This window comes from Lemur catta, chromosome 13, assembly GCF_020740605.2.
Source record: "Lemur catta isolate mLemCat1 chromosome 13, mLemCat1.pri, whole genome shotgun sequence".
Taxonomy (NCBI): Eukaryota; Metazoa; Chordata; class Mammalia; order Primates; family Lemuridae; genus Lemur; species Lemur catta.
In genome coordinates, this window is record NC_059140.1 from 6718084 (window position 1) to 6734211 (window position 16128).

At 39.9% G+C, this 16128-nt stretch overlaps 1 pseudogene; it reads left to right on the forward strand.

Annotated features, from left to right (window-relative positions):
- Nucleotides 1–515: 515 nt before the first annotated feature.
- LOC123649015 lies at nt 516–6830 on the forward strand (annotated as a pseudogene).
- Nucleotides 6831–16128: the final 9298 nt, after the last annotated feature.

The window sequence follows — 16128 nt, forward strand, 5'->3', positions numbered from 1 at the left end:
CAGGTGATAGGGGACCCAATTAAAACACAAGTGGGGTTGAACACACAGAAATACATTTACCTTTGCATGAGTGTAAATGATTCATTTTGAGTCAATTTTGTACAGGTTTGTGCTGGGAGTCCAGCTTCATTCGTTCTGCATGGTTGATACCCAGTTTTTCTAGCACTATTTGTTGACAACTCTTCCCCCCTCCCACTGAAATGTATCTACACCCTTGTTCACAATCAGTTTTTATCTCGGGCTCCCAGCGGAGCCGCTGTGACCCTTGCTCTGCTGGCCGGATGCTGCTGCTGCCTCTTCGCGCCGCAGTGGGACTCAGCTAGCGTCCAGCAGGAACATAGTGAAAAATATAAAACGACAAAAATATAAAACCTGCTAAATACCTCTCCGAATTGGAAAAGAGCCTCTTGCTTGCTTTAGTAGAAAATTCTGAATATGTGCTGGAACGTAAGAAAAGTGATGCGATATCGGAAATATTGCCCTCAAGCAACGCACCTGGCCAGCGCTTGCCACGCATGCAACTCTTAGCTAAATGCGAGGAGGGTACCACGGCGGGATTCCACACAGCTGAAGTGCTGGAGAACTTCAAGCCTGGCACCAAAACAATTACAGGGTGTGAAAGGAAACAAAGTGAAGCGCAGTGTCAGCCCACTTCCGAGTACCCACATCCTGGGGAAGGAGAAGATTGCCAGCACGATGCCCTTGAGCAGCTCTACTTCCTGCAGAGTCAGGGATGGGGGGAGGAAGAGGCCAAATACCGCCCCATGCTACAGCCCAGAATCATTTGCTGCATCTTATAGAGCACTGTGCAATGACGAGAAAGAGTTCGTTGCTTCCCAGTATGTGAGGGGACTGCTCCACCTGAAATTCAGCTGTTAGAATAACTTCCAATAAAAACCACAGGAGCAAAATCTCTCAGGAACGTGCTTTTAAAAAGATGCGTGAGGAAGAACCCCATCAACCAATTTCCATCTCACAACTGATACAAATGAATGAGGTGCGGGTGGGCAAAATACAGCAGGTAGAGCCAGAGTGTGAGATGGCAGAGGAGGAACACAGGATAAAAAAATAGAAGTTCTCAATAAAAAGACACATTGGGAAAGGAAACGATGAGCTTTTACCAGGGAATGATAGCCTGTTTCCTCATTTAAGCAGCCCTTTCCCAATTCACCCTAAGACTTTGGAGGTGCCTCTTTTGTAAGTAACCTGTTGGCAAAGAAACTCTGGAACATGAACTAGCAGTCAGTAACCTGGATCAGAGCTACAGCTAGGCAAATTAGAGTGGTGCAGTCTCTTATTTAAGAATACATTCACGTAAACACCTGCACCCTATGTACCCCTTAAATGGTAAAGAAGCTCTTAGAGTCTTCTGAAAATTATCACCGAGTATTATTATTCTGAAAGTAATGTTTCTTAATTAGAATTCATACAGGAAACGTGTGCATATTTTTGTATTTTTTTAAATCAAATGCAAGTGTGAGTATAAAAAAATCAATTGACAATAACTATATGGGTTTATTTGTGGACTCTCAGTTGTATTCCATATATTTATTTTTCTACCCATTTGCCATTACCACAGTTTTGATTCTGCAGTTTTGTAATATATTTTAAAACTGGAAAGTGTGAGTTCTCCTACTTTTTTCTATTTTTCAGTATTTTTTTTGGCTATTAAGTGTACAATTCCATATGTCTTTGAGAATATGCTTTCCCACTTCTGAAAAGACAGGCACTTTTAAAAATAGAGAATACATTGACTATATAGATCACTTTGTAGAGTATCACCATCTTAACAATATGAATTTTTTAATCCATGAACACTGGGTGCATTTTCATTTATTAGGCTGTTCTTTAAGTTTTAGAAATATTTTGTACTTTTCAGCATTCAATTATTTCACCTCCTTGATTAAAATTATTCCATAGTTAAAGAGTATTTTCTATTCTGTGGAATTGTTTTCTTAATTTTTGCTTCAGGTTGATTATTGCTGGTATATAGAAACATCATGGATCTTTGTGAGTTAATTTTGTGTCCTCTAATTCTACTTAATTGTTCATTAGCTCTGATAAGTTTTTTATGGATTATTTGAATTTTTCTAAAGGCAGTATCATGCCATATGTAAATAGCAATAATTTTACTTTTTCTTTCTCAATTTGAATGGGTTTTATTATTTTTCCTGCCTAATTTCCCTGATTATGTCTTCTAGTGCAATGTTGAATAAAAGTGGTGAAAAGTGAACATCCTTCTCTTATTCCTAATCTTAGGTGGTGTGGAGAAATTTTACCCTTTACCCATTGACTTATTAATTTTTTTTAAATAAATGCTCTTTTTCGTATTTCTAGTTTGTTGACTGCTTTGATCAAAAATGGTTTTTTTGTATACCATGGAGTACTACTCAGCAATAAGAAACAATGGTGATATAGCACCTCTTGTATTTTCCTGTATTTTGCTCCCCTAGACTCAAGTAATCCTCCTCCCTCAGCCACCTCAGTAGCAGGGACTACAGGTGTGTGCAATCGTACTGGCTAAGAGATTTTGTTGTTATTTAAATGCTTTTTCTGCATTTGCTGATTTGCTGTGTTTTCTTCCTCAATTCTATTATTGTGTTATTAAATTAATTGATTTTCTTATATTGAATTAATCTTGCATTCCTGAAATAATTCCACTTACTTTTTGTGTATCCTTTAAATATACTGTTTGATTCAATTAGCTAGTATTTTGTTCAGGCTCTTTTGCATCTATGAGCATAAGGAATATTGATCTCTAATTTTCTTTTCGTGTCTTTATCTGTATTTCAGATCAGGGCAATTCTGGCTCCACAGAATATATTTGGAAGTGACCTTACCTCTTCTATTTTTTGTAAGAGTCTGAGGAGGATTTTTAAAAATTCTTAAATATTTGGTAGACTTAACCAGGAAAGCCATCTGGTACTGGGTTTTTCTTTGTTGGGAGTTGCTTTAATATGTTTGATTGATTTTTTTCTGATTCAATCTCTTTATATTTTATAGGTTTGTTCCTATTTTCTGTTTCCTCGTCAGTCATTTTCAGTAATGTATGTGTTTATAGAAGTTTGTTCATTTTATTCAGGTTATCTCTTTGTGCAACTGCTGATAACATTCTTCTATAATCCATTTTATTTCTGTAAGGTATTTATTAGTGTCTCCACCTTCGTTTATGATTGTAAATGTTCCTCTCCTCTCTGTTATTTTCTTAGTCAGTGTATCTACATATTTATCAATTTTGTTAATCCTATCGGAGAACTAACTTTTCGTTTTGTTCATTTTCTCTAATGTTGTTCTCCTCTCAATTTTATTTGTCTTCACTGTAATATTTATTAGTCCTTTGTTCTATTAGGCTTGGGTTTCATTTGCCTTTATTTTTCTAAGCCCTTCTATTGTAATGTAGGGTTATTTGAGACATTTCTTCTTGTTTCATATAGGCATTCACTGCTTTAATCATCCCTCTTAGCACTGCATTCACTGAATCTATGTTCTGTTATATTGTGTTTTCATTTTTATTTCCCTCTCAGTATTTTCCAATTTCTTTTGTATTCTTTGTTTCATTGATTGCTTATGACTGTGCTGTTTAATTTCCTATTTACGAAGTTTGCATTTTTCCTTTTGTTATTGATGTCTGGCTTCATTCTATTGTGATCAGAGAAGATACTTTTTATAACTTCAGTCTTCTTACATTTATTGTCACTTGTTTTCTGCTCTAATATGTGGTCTAACCTGGAGAATTTTCCATGTGGGCTTGATAGAAATTGCATTATGCTCTGTGGAGGAATTTCTTTATGTCTGCTCTATTTGGCTGGTTTATAGCACTTTTAAAATCTTCCTTTCCTTACTGATCTTCTGTCCAGATCATCTATCCATTACAGAAAATGGGGTATTAAAGTTTCCAACCTGTATTGTAGAATGATTTCTCCTTTTCATTTTGTCAATACTTGTCTCATATATTTTGGTGTTCTGTTGCTTGGTGCATAAATGTTTGTATCTTTTTGATGAATCAATTGTTTTTTCAATAAATAATGGCCTTTATCTTTTATAAAAGGTTTTGGCTTAGAGTTTATTGCGTCTGATAATAACATAGACACCTAATGTTGCATGGAATATGTTTTTCTATCCTTTCAACATATATACATATATATATCTTTGAATATAAAATGTAGCTTTTGTAGATAATGCATACTTGGATCCTTCTGTTGTTTTGTTGTTTTATTTTTTAAAATATCTTCCTCCAATTTCTGCCTTTTCATTGTAGAGTTTCATACGTTTACACTTAATTAATTACTGATAAGGAGGAACTTATCTATGCTATTTTACTATTTGTTTCCTGTGTACCTCTTAGCTTTTTTTTCTTTATTCCCTCCATCAATTCCTTCTTCGCATTTAATACAGTTTTGTAGCGTACATTTTGATTTCCTTCTCATTGGCTTTTATTTGTATTCTGTTGAAATTTCTTAGTGGTTTATATGTGCTTGAATTTAACATTATAAATTTATTAAATCGAGATTGAGGCCACTAGCCGCTGCTAATTGGCTCGTTCCCTGTCAAACCGGAGGCCTCTGCTCTGGCTCCTAGCTCCCAGTGAGTGGTGGTGGACTCCCACTCAGGCCGATGGCAGTGGCTTCAGCAGCGCCCCATCACGGCCGCGGAGCCAGGGGTGGTGGTCCCAGCCAGGCTGCGGGGAAGTGGCTCAGCTGGAGGGCTGCAAGTTCGAGTACCTAATTACCAAGCGCTGGGTGACCATCAAGTGCATCTCGTGGCAGGGCTCAGTGGACGTGAGCATGGGCCACTCGAGTTTCATCTCCCAGTGCCACCTCGAGATCTTGATGACCCCCAGCGGCAGTGCTGGCAATGACTGGACAGCTCAGGCCCCACCGCCTGCACAGCCCAGGCCCAAAGTGGTGATTTCCAGTGGCATTGCCTTGGCCAGAACAGCGTGTTTGTGGACAGGTGTTGCAGAGGCACTGGGTGCCGCTGCTGCAGCTACCAAGCTTCATGCACCAGGCTTCCAAGCACAACCTTCAAAGTAACTTTCACTGCCCTATCCAGCCAGAAGAGGAAGAAGCAACAGGCGCCTGAGTCCCCAGCGAAGGCTGTGCAGCCGCACCTCTCGCCTCTGACCATCAACATTCCAAACACCATGGCCCACCTCATCATCCCCCTTCCCTCCCCAGCGGGAACCGTCAGTGCTGCCAACTCCTGCCCATCCAGCCCCGGGGAAGTGGAGTCTTCAGGTTTCAAAATGGGCCCACTAATGCCATCTGACCTCAATTTAGTGGCTGAAAACTCGCACCCAGAAAATGAAAAGGAAGCTTCCGGTGGAGGAAGCCCAAAGGCTGATTCAAAGCCACCTTATTCCTATGCACAATAGTACAAGCAATTACAATGGCTCCCAGTAAACAACTCATGCTAAATGGAGTTTATATGCACATTACTAAAAATTATCCATGCTACAAGACTGACAAGGAGTGGCAGAATTCAGTTCCCGGCAATCTCTGTCTGAATTGTTATTTCATCCAAGTACCACATTCCCAGGAAGAACCAGGCAAAGGCTCATTCTGGAAGGTAGAGATCCTGCCTCTGAAAGCAAATTAACAGAGCAGGCTTTCAGGAAACGGCAGCCTAGGAGTGTACCTTGCCTTAGAACCTCTCTGTGACCACTGTCTTCTAGGAGCTCTCCCAGTCACGCTGGAGTACTGTCTGCTCACTGCAGTGGCCCCGGAGCCCTGAGAGCCTGTGGAGGGAACTTTGCCGGCCCATCGGGAGCCTGAGCCTGGCAACTCACACCCCAGACTTGCCATCATCCAAGAAGCCTGGTTTGCCCAAAGCTCACCAGAGTCACCTCTGTCCAGCCAGCCGGTCTTAATCAGCATTCACTGGCAGTTACTACAGGCGGTTAAGCCTGTTGCCTACATTGCTGCCACCCTAGTGACCACTGCAAGGTGGTGACCTAGTGACCTCCCAGCCACCCTTCGTGCAAACAGTTCACGTCCTCCACCAGATACCAGCAGTGTCAGTCACCAGCATGGCTGGACTGGCCCCAGCGAACACCTACACTGTCTCAGGACAAGCCGTAGTCACTCAGGCAGCTGTGTTGGCCTCTCCTGGGGCCCAGCTGCAAGAGAATAGAAATCACAGGGAAGTAAAAGTAGAACCTGTTGCTGCAATTAGCCATGGCACATTAGGTGCTGCTAGCCAGATCACTCAGATGTCACAGAACACCTCTGTCCAGATGGTCACTGTAGTAGTGTTATGGCAAGTGTTACAGTGTGTGGTTCCAAGGACAAACCAAGCGGCACACAGGGAGTCAGAGAATCAAGATTTATTTGCTGGCGGGCTCAGAGGGGAGTTACCACCATGTTCTGAGCCCGTCGACGGGTTCTTTTCCACTTTTATTAGGTTGGGGTGGTCCGAGGGGTGGGGTCTCAGGTGGCTGATGCAATAGGTAAGCGTGATTACAGAAGCCAGGTAATAGGTTAGTATTAGATTGATGAGGATCTTCGTTATCAGTACAACAGACACCTCTAGGTCAACACCAGCTACCAGTAAAAACTGTAACGCAAAACAGGACTCTTGTGGTAGCAGTCCCCACTGCGGTCCACTGCCAGGTGAACAATGGCGCGAGGAGTCCTTCACACGTGCTGGAGACCCACATCAGCATCTGCCAGGACAGCAACCAGCCTGGGCAGCCAGAGCTGAAGCAAATCAAACCAGAAGACGGCCAGAGTGTCGTCATCACCCTGAGTGTGGACACGTCACAGGCAGCTGTGAGGAAAAGGGTGTCTAAAATTAGTGACTGGGAAAGTTTTTCTTACTTTAAAATATGAATGTTGTGGTGACAAAAGGGGACATTGCCTCTCACCAATACTAGGAGTGTGCTGTCTCTCAGTGGGTAAAGGGCCCTGCATTTGGACTTCACCTCTCAGTACAGAAAATACAAAACCCAGGTAGACTGAAAACTCCTTAATTTACAGACAGAAGTCACACTTGAACAAAAACCACACACAACAAAACCTGGTACCTAAGACAGTGTCTCTCCTGCTGAGCACTCCCTGGGCTGCTGCCTTTGAGTGAAGCTTTTAACTACCAGTGAAAAACCATGGCCCTTCCTGGAGGACCAGGCATCTCCGTGTGAGGATGGTGCAGCGTGGTCAGCGGTCAGGGGCAGGTGCCAGCGGACCTCCAGGGACTCGGCCGCCTGCAGAGACCAGGCAGGACCACCCTCCCATCCGTCCCCCACAATGGCCCTCGCAGTACTCACTGCTGGTACTGGCAGGCAAGACAGTATTTTGTTGTTCACATGTGTAATTAGAATATTTCGAAGTGCACTTTCTTTACACAATAATGAGGTCTGTGACATTTCACATCACTCCATGTGTACTCTGGAAATTTTGTAAATCACACAGGACCTTTCGTGTGGATTTCATTTGGGGAAAAGAAACAAAGTAGTTTTGTGTTTTTGTTGTTTTCAGCCTGTGGAATGATTTCTTCATCTTGTTCAGGTGGAGCTACGTTATGACACTTGCAGATTTTCCATGTTAGAGCAGTTGCTTGGTGAATTTAATCCACCTCCATTTCAGCGCGTAGGACAGAAGACTAATGCTGAGGCTGCATGTGACCGTGAGAATTCAGGGACAAGCTGGTGACGGGAAAGAACTGCCCGGTCTCATCTGAGCTGCACTTAACTTTCTCTTTCTTGCTGTTTTTTGTTGTTTGTTTCTTTGTGTTAACTTTGTCCCTGGAAAAATTTTCCATTCTAAGTAAAACCAGTCTCCTAAGTACTGTGTATTTAAAACAACAGAGCCATTACCACTACATTTGGGGGAAAAGACTCAGTCTCTTATCACAAGCATTTTCAAACAAAGATCACAGATTTCTCCATAGTGTGTTATTGCAGGTTTAGTCGCCAGCTCAAGGCATCATCTGACCAGCTGTCTTAGTTATATTGCACTTGTCCCCACTCCAGGTGGAAGCAGCCATGCCAATGGAGCGGGAGCTGAATGTTAATTCTAGGGTCTAAACAGGCACCCTGTGATTAAGCACTGGAAACATTTAGGTTGTTTTCTGATTTGCAGTAAGAAACTTCCCTGACCTTTCAGAAATGAATTCAAAACTAAGGCTGACTTATCTCCTACCCAAATTGAAAAGGAGAGGAAAGAAAACAAGTAGGAGAATGAGAACTTCCAACCTCCCCCCACCCCCAGCCTCAGCCCAGACTCCTTAGGAAAAAACCATTCTCCTTTCCAGACCTTTCCAGAGTGTTCTAGGGGTCAGGACAGAGCAGCAGTGCAAATAGAAAGAGGATGTTAGTCTTAGTTTGAATTTTTAGTGCCATTATCATAATGTTATTTATTTAAATGTAGTTATTTTGGTATTTAACTTATTTATTTATTTATTTATTTTCTTGAAACAGAGTCTTGCTCTTTTGCCCAGGCTAGAGTGAGTGCCATGGCGTCAGCCTAGCTCACAGCAACCTCAAACTCCTGGGCTTAAGCGATCCTACTGCCTCAGCCTCCCGAGTAGCTGGGATTACAGGCATGCGCCACCAGGCCCAGCTAACTTTTTTCTATATATATATATTTTAGTTGGCCAGATAATTTCTTTCTATTTTTAGTAGAGATGGGGTCTTGCTCTTGCTCAGGCTGGTCTCGAACTCCTGACCTCGAGCGATCCACCCACCTTGGCCTCCCAGAGTGCTAGGATTACAGGCGTGAGCCACCGAGCCCTGACCAGTATTTAACTTTTTTAAAGAGAGGAAAACATACCCGTATCTTCCTGGTGGAATGAAATGGCTCAGAATGGTAAATTTACACAATTTTAGAAATGTTTATCATTTACATAAAGACAAAATGTGATTTAAAAAATCTAGGTTGATTAGATACCCACTTAGCATTGGTAGCATGCAAAAGCTCTGCTTCTTACAGATCCACCTTAGGTTATTGTTGCACAAGTGACATTGTCATTCATGGTGTGCCTATTAACATGAATTTATAAATATTCATGTTTGTCTTTTAAATAATATAGGAAATGATAAAAAAAGACTAGTTATAAGCCAAAAATACAATAGTATAGGCTATTACATTTACCTTTGTAGTTTATTTCTCTGTTCGTCACATTACTTTGAGTTTCTGTCTGTTGTCCTTTCTTTTCTGGCCAGAGGACTCCCTTCAGCATTCCTTGTAGGGCAGGTGTACTAGCAAAGAACCACTTAAGTTTTATCCATCTTTGAGTATCTCAATAGCTTTTTTTCATTTATGAAAAAGGATAGTTTTATTGGATATAAAATTCTATATTGATATATATTTTTTTCTTTCAGCACTTTACAAATGATATTCACTCCCTTCAGACCTTGCTTCTGATGAGAAATATGCTGTTAATCTCATTGAGAATAATTTGTATAGGATGATTCTCTTCTGTCTAGCTGCTTTCAAAATTCTGACTTTCAACAATTTGATGATCATGTGCGTTGGTATGAATATGTGTTTATTCTCTTGGAGTTTCTTGAACTACTTGATGTACATATTTTCTTATTTAAATTATGGTATTGTCTGTAATATGTTAACAGCTTTAAAACAACTAACTTACGTTCAAAGAGATTTGGCATTTCTAGTATTTTTGTTACTGATTTTCTAGGTAAATTATATTAAAGTAAAGAAAGTACACTCTATAATCAATTTAAAACATTTGGAATTTTTTAAGGCTTACTCTCCTATTCATCATAGGATTACAGGCGTGAGCCACCGCGCCCGGCCGGTATTTAACTTTTTTAAAGAGAGGAAAAAATACCCGCATCTTCCTGGTGGAATGAAATGGCTCAGAATGGTAAATTTACACTCAATTTTGGTAAAATTTCCATGTACATTCAAAAAGATTGGATTGTTCAAGGGTGCTATAAAAATATATATCATATATATTTATGTTTTATGTTGAGTAAATAAATGTATTTAATATATTAAAGTATACATGTATTTATGATAATATATTACATATATTTTAATGCCTATTTAACAAGTATTTAATATACTTGTAGAAGCAATAATAAAAAATCTTCCATCAAAGAAAAGCCCAGAACCTGATGACTTCACTTCTGAATTCTACAAAACATTTTTAAAAATTAATACAATCCTATTGTAACTATTTCAAAAAACCAAGGAATAGGAATACTTTCAAACTCATCCTATGAGGCCAGTATTACCTGATACCAAAATTAGGCAAAGACACAACAACAACGACAGGCCAATGTCTCTGATGAACATAGGTGCAAAAATTCTCAACAAAATATTAGCAAACTGAATTCAACACACGAAAAAGCTCATTCATCATGATCATGTTGAAATACAGCCCAGGGATGTATTTTTTTTTTTTTTCACTAGAGCTAACTCTCCTATCAATGCAGTCAATCCCATCCCACTTCTGCAGAACACTGTTCCAACAATTACCTCTTTTTGAAGACTTTCCCCCTCTCTGCCAGAGATTTTCCCCAAGATGAATGTGTCCCCTTTGTTCCCATCCCATTTCCCACAACTCCCGAGATGTTTCCGCTCATTTGCTCACAGAATCATGCTCTGGTGCCAGCTTCTCATCTCCTGTCTCTTCTTAACCCACTCCATCTGCCCCCTGTCACTGTCACTCTCTTGAGACTCCCCTTGCCAAGGTCCCTCGTGTCTTCTCACTTCTAAAGCGGAGCTCTTTTTCCAAACACACAACTCCCCAAGTCTGTCCTAATAATGGAAAGGGCATTGCCATTGACTGGTTGCTGGGACAAATACCTACATGACTTACCCTGCTCCAACCTGTGAGCAATTCCTCCATCAGGAGTCTGTCCGCATTTCATTCTGAGCCACCATTTGTCACTGCTCAGTTTTATCACCAGAGTTTCTTCCTAACCCTCTTCTCTGCCTACACTCTGACCCCCAACTATGTTCTACTCTCCCCTGAGCAGTCAGCATAACCTCTTAAATTAAGGCACTTCACTCCCCTGCTCAAGATCTACCAAAAGTTACCCATCAAACTGGAATAAAAACCGAACTTCTTCCCATGCCCTGAAAGGGACAAGGCCCTGTGAGCTACGGCAGGGGTTCCCAACCTATAGTGAATTGTATAATTATTTCATTACATATTACAATGTAATAATAATAGAAATAAAGTACACAATAAATGTAATGCATTTGAATCATCCAAATACCATTATGCCCCCACCCCCACAGTCCATGGAAAAATGGTCTTCCATGAAAATGGTCCCTGGTGCCAAAAAGTTTGGGGACCACTGAGCTACAGCATTGCCCATGTGACCTCCTCTTCTCCTTCTTTCCCTGATTCCTTGCTCTCACCCCACTGGCCACCTTGCTGTTTGTTCCTTGAACACACATGAAACACATTCTTGTCTCAGAATCTTGGCACTTCTTCCACTGAGTGTAATGCCAGAGCTCCTTACCTTCCTCGCTTTGGTCAGGTCACTGTTCAAATGTGGCCTCTCGGGAGAGGCTCTTTCTGATGATTCTACCTAAAATATTCAGTGCCTCCAATCACCATATCTCATTCCCTGCTTTGTCTTCTTGGTATTTCCTACAACCTGCGATATTTGTATACCTGAAAAAATACTTAATGTCTTCCTCACTAGATTGTAAGCTCATAAAGGCAAGAACTTTGTTCAACCTTTGCTCTCCTCTACCCCATCACTTAGCAACTTCTTGGCAGCATTAGCATTATGACCATAGCTTCTCTTATCTTGTCTCCTTTTATCACTCTCTCCTAGTTTTCCTCCACCCACTCTAGCTGCCCCTCTGGGGACTTGTCCCTTAAATTATGATAGTCCTTACAGATCTATATTCTGTCCACTTTTATTCTATAGACTTTCTCTACATGTGAACAGCTACTCTTACTCATCATTCCTTACCGCTAGCTCGGATTCCTGCTCCAGTCTCATATATCTAAATGATGACTACACAGGACCCCTCTGCTACCTCATAGGCACATCAAGCTTCCCCTGTCTGCAATGAAGTTCCATGTCTCCCAACCCAGCTCTCCCTCTTGCATTGCTTATCTCTCCGCATGTGGAAGTACCACTCAGGCTTCTCTGCAGCAGGTGCTAAGTGTCCCCAAATGACTTGCAGCTTCATGAAAAGGCCTGTGTCTGATCCAGTGCCCACTGAGGGGTTTCTATTCAAGTGCACAGCAGAAGCCTCCTCTTCCAAACCCTTGCTGGATGCAACAGGAGTAGGTACTGACCTAAGTATTCTTTCCCTCTAGGTCATGCAGTTTGACTTCTCATTACAGGTTTGCTGTGGGGAGGAGAAAAACAATCCCAAGTACTTGAATAGGATTTGTTATTCCAAATTATGAAGACTTAATACAGGAAGTCTGCATAAATGATGCAACTGTCAGGACACAGCTATAGTTTAGCAAGCTAACTAGCAAAGTCTTTGTCCAAGTCCTACTGGTACCATATTCCTGGGCAACTTCCTGAGCAGCCACAAGATGTCATCAGGAAAAGATTAACACCCATGATCCAAAGAACAAAGACTTTACGGAAGGAGTTCTCAGTCACAACACACATCGGAATAGCCTGGGGAATATAGTCTGTGACTCAGCTTAGACCTACACTATACTCAGTCACTGCCCATGGAGCAGATGGTTTTATTACTGCTCCCCATCCCCGCAGCATGCTGTGTGTGTGTGTGTGTGTGTGTGTGTACTGCAGGTGCATTTGGGCAATGGCTTGTTGGAGGAGAATTCAGAAATCTCTCTTGCTGTACTTAATAGCAATTGTTTTGTGATGAGAAAAACAATGGCAACATCTTAAACCATAATGATTATTAAACTCGTATGCATGTATTTACTTTCCTTTGATAGATTTTTTCTTAAAATTTAGATGTTAATTTCAGGAATCTACTTTTATTTCTAAAGATGCTTTATAAATAAGAAATATCTTACAAAAGGTATCGATGCACCTGGAGCTGTTAGCTTTGTGTCACTGAAAAGAATATGAACATATGTGTAAATAAGTTTGTGTTCAAGATCATGCTTGAAGTATTCCTGCAGAACATTTCCTCACAGAAAGAAGAAAAGATGCAATTTAAGTATCTATTGAAGAAAAATATTTAAGTACTCTTAAGACATCAGTTTTCACATTTCCGCCCTTGTATCCCTTAGAATGATTTTGGCTGGGTGACATGTCTTTTAGGCTTTTATTTATTTATTTATTTATTTATTTATTTATTTATTTATTTATTTTGAGACAGAGTCTCGCTTTGTTGCCCGGGCTAGAGTGAGTGCCATGGCATCAGCCTAGCTCACAGCAACTTCAAACTCCTGGGCTTAAGCGATCCTACTGCCTCAGCCTTCCTAGTAGCTGGGACTACAGGCATGCGCCACCATGCCCGGCTGATTTTTTTTGTATATAAATTTTTTAGTTGGCCAGATAATTTCTTTCTATTTTTTAGTAGAGACGGGGTCTCGCTCTTGCTCAGGCTGGTCTCGAACTCCTGAGCTCAAGCAGTCCACCCACCTCGGCCTCCCAGAGTGCTAGGATTATAGGTGTGAGCCACTGAGCCCGGCCTCTTTTAGGCTTTTAAATAAAAAAACTGAGAACTTAAATACTATAATGAGTCAATGCTCATCACCATTCATTGGAAACTGGCATTAGACATGCCCAAGAAATTGGCATTGAGCATGCTCAGAAAATTTTTATGTTCCTTTTTACTTCCTTCTGACAGAACCTATGGAAATTTAAGCTATTTTTAGGCTCAAAGTCTTATATTGATCATATGTCATGCTTATCTTCAATAAACTTTGAAAAAAACATTTTTAGTTTCCTGTAACCACCAGGCTCTAAGCCTGCACTGTCCAGTACAATTGTCTCTAGGCACATGTGTCTACTGAGCACACAAAAGTGGCCACTATGAGCCTGAGGAAGTGAATTTTTAGTTTTCATCATTTTAATAGATAAATTATTTTCTAATTCCTTTTATAGATGTAATTCATGTTAGGACTAGTGATAAATATTTATATTGTTTGATGTTATTGAAAATTATCTTTTAAAAAGATACATTTTCTTGAATTTGGATGGTACATGTACTCACTTAGCTCCATAATTAAAGGAACCTACAAGTCAGTTCTTACTCTAGCATATCCTTTTTATAGCACTCCTTTTATAAGATGATTATGTACCACATGAGTTGGGGAAGAAGACTTAAAGAAAGATGATTTTGATTTCAGTATGGTATAAACATACAACTCTAGGAGAGAAACATATAGCCTCAAAAAAGTAATACTTACTGTGAGTGGCTGTGACTTCTCATGAAAAGTATCTATTTGCATCTCCATAAAATAAGAATGTTCACTTACAAATTAATCCAGGAATTGTTAATATCTTAGTAAAATATCTGCTGGGAGTGAGGTGGAGTGGAGGGAGATGCCTAATCTCAAACAAAGCAAACAGCTTTACAAATTCTCCTCCTGGCTTCTGGCCTCGAGAGGGTTCCTGACCTCTTTTTACTCAGCACATCAAGTCCTGTTCTCTGGAGTCTTCTAAGGTGACCTGCCAGAGTTGCCCTTAAGTATTGACCCTCCCTGACAGGTAATGGTAATAAACCAAATATATTTTCACATCTCTAACCTTGCACTGGAACACCAAGAGCATTTTACAAAGCAGTAGTGTTGGGCAATAAAGTCTTCAGAACTTTATTGAATCTGATTATGAGATTCAGATATCCCAGGTTTTTCCTCACTTTAGTTTTATTATATTCTTATCATGGATTTATTGTTTCTTTTAAGTAGTCTGAGTTAAAAACTTAAATGCTTTTTTCATTTTAAGAGAACCATCTTTGATGAACTTTAAAAGTTCACAAAACTAACATATGAGCATTATTTTAAAGCATTCACTTAAACCAGTGATTCTCTGATTGTGGTGTGCCAACCTCTGGGGATCCCCTAAACCCTTTCCCAGGAGGCCCATAAGGTCAAAACTGTTCTCATAAGAATGACAAGACATTGCCTGCTTATTCACTGACATTTGCAATGACTGTATAAAAGTATACATGGGTAAAACTGTTGGTTTCTCAGCATGAATCAAGGCAGTGGTACCAAGTTACACTAGTCATTCTATTCTTCACTCCCCCTTGCAGTAAAAAAAAAAAAAAAAAAAAGCCTGCTCTATTTAAGAATGTCCTTTATGAATTAGTAAAAGTTAACGATGTTATTAAATCTTGACCTTTTTAATATTCGGAATAAGTGAAATGTTCACTTGAAGCACTCCTGCATGCTGCAGCATGGCTGTGTTAAGCAAAAGTGCTTGTGGAGTTTTGTTGTAATATTAAAAACCCCACAATCATCTGAAAGCTTTAAAAATACACCTTTTTCCCGACTATATATTTGCATGAAGCTAGGTCATCATCTTATTGTCTCCTCAAAACAAATTGCAAAGACAGGTATGAGAATCCAGCTGTCTTCTAGTAAGCCAGACACTAGAGATTTACAAAAAATGTAAATAAAACACACTTTTTACCAATTTTTTGTTGCAGAAGAAAAGTTATTTTTGTGACAAATATTATTTATGTTAACAATGTGGTTGTCAGTCATGGGTGATTTTGTCCCCCAGGGGACATTTTTTGTTGTCACAACCTGGGGGAAGTTACTACTGGCTCCTAGCGGTGCTTCTAAACATGCTACAATGCACAGGACACATTCCACAAAAAAGAATTATCTAGCTTAAAATATCAAGGATCCCAAGGTTGAGAAAACTAAATTAAGCATATTTTTTTTAATTCTGAATTTTAATTTCTAATACAGTAAATACCAATATAATTGACATGAAAAAATTACTCTTTGTGATCCTCAATAATTTAAGTGCTAAAAGAATCTTAAGGACCAAAAACGCTGCAAATGGTTTGCTTCAGTACTCTAGTAAGCACACTACAGCCTATGTCTATAGTTATGACCTACTACTAAACTTGATGTCATGCGAAGTAATTAGCTGGAAAAATAAGACAGGTTAAAAATTTCACTTGTTATTTATGTGATAATGTATTACTAAAGTCACACTGTGCAGGAAAAAATATTTTTAACAACATATTTTATCATTTGTTATGTCTGAAGACAATTTTTAAAACGTGGTAGGGGGAACAT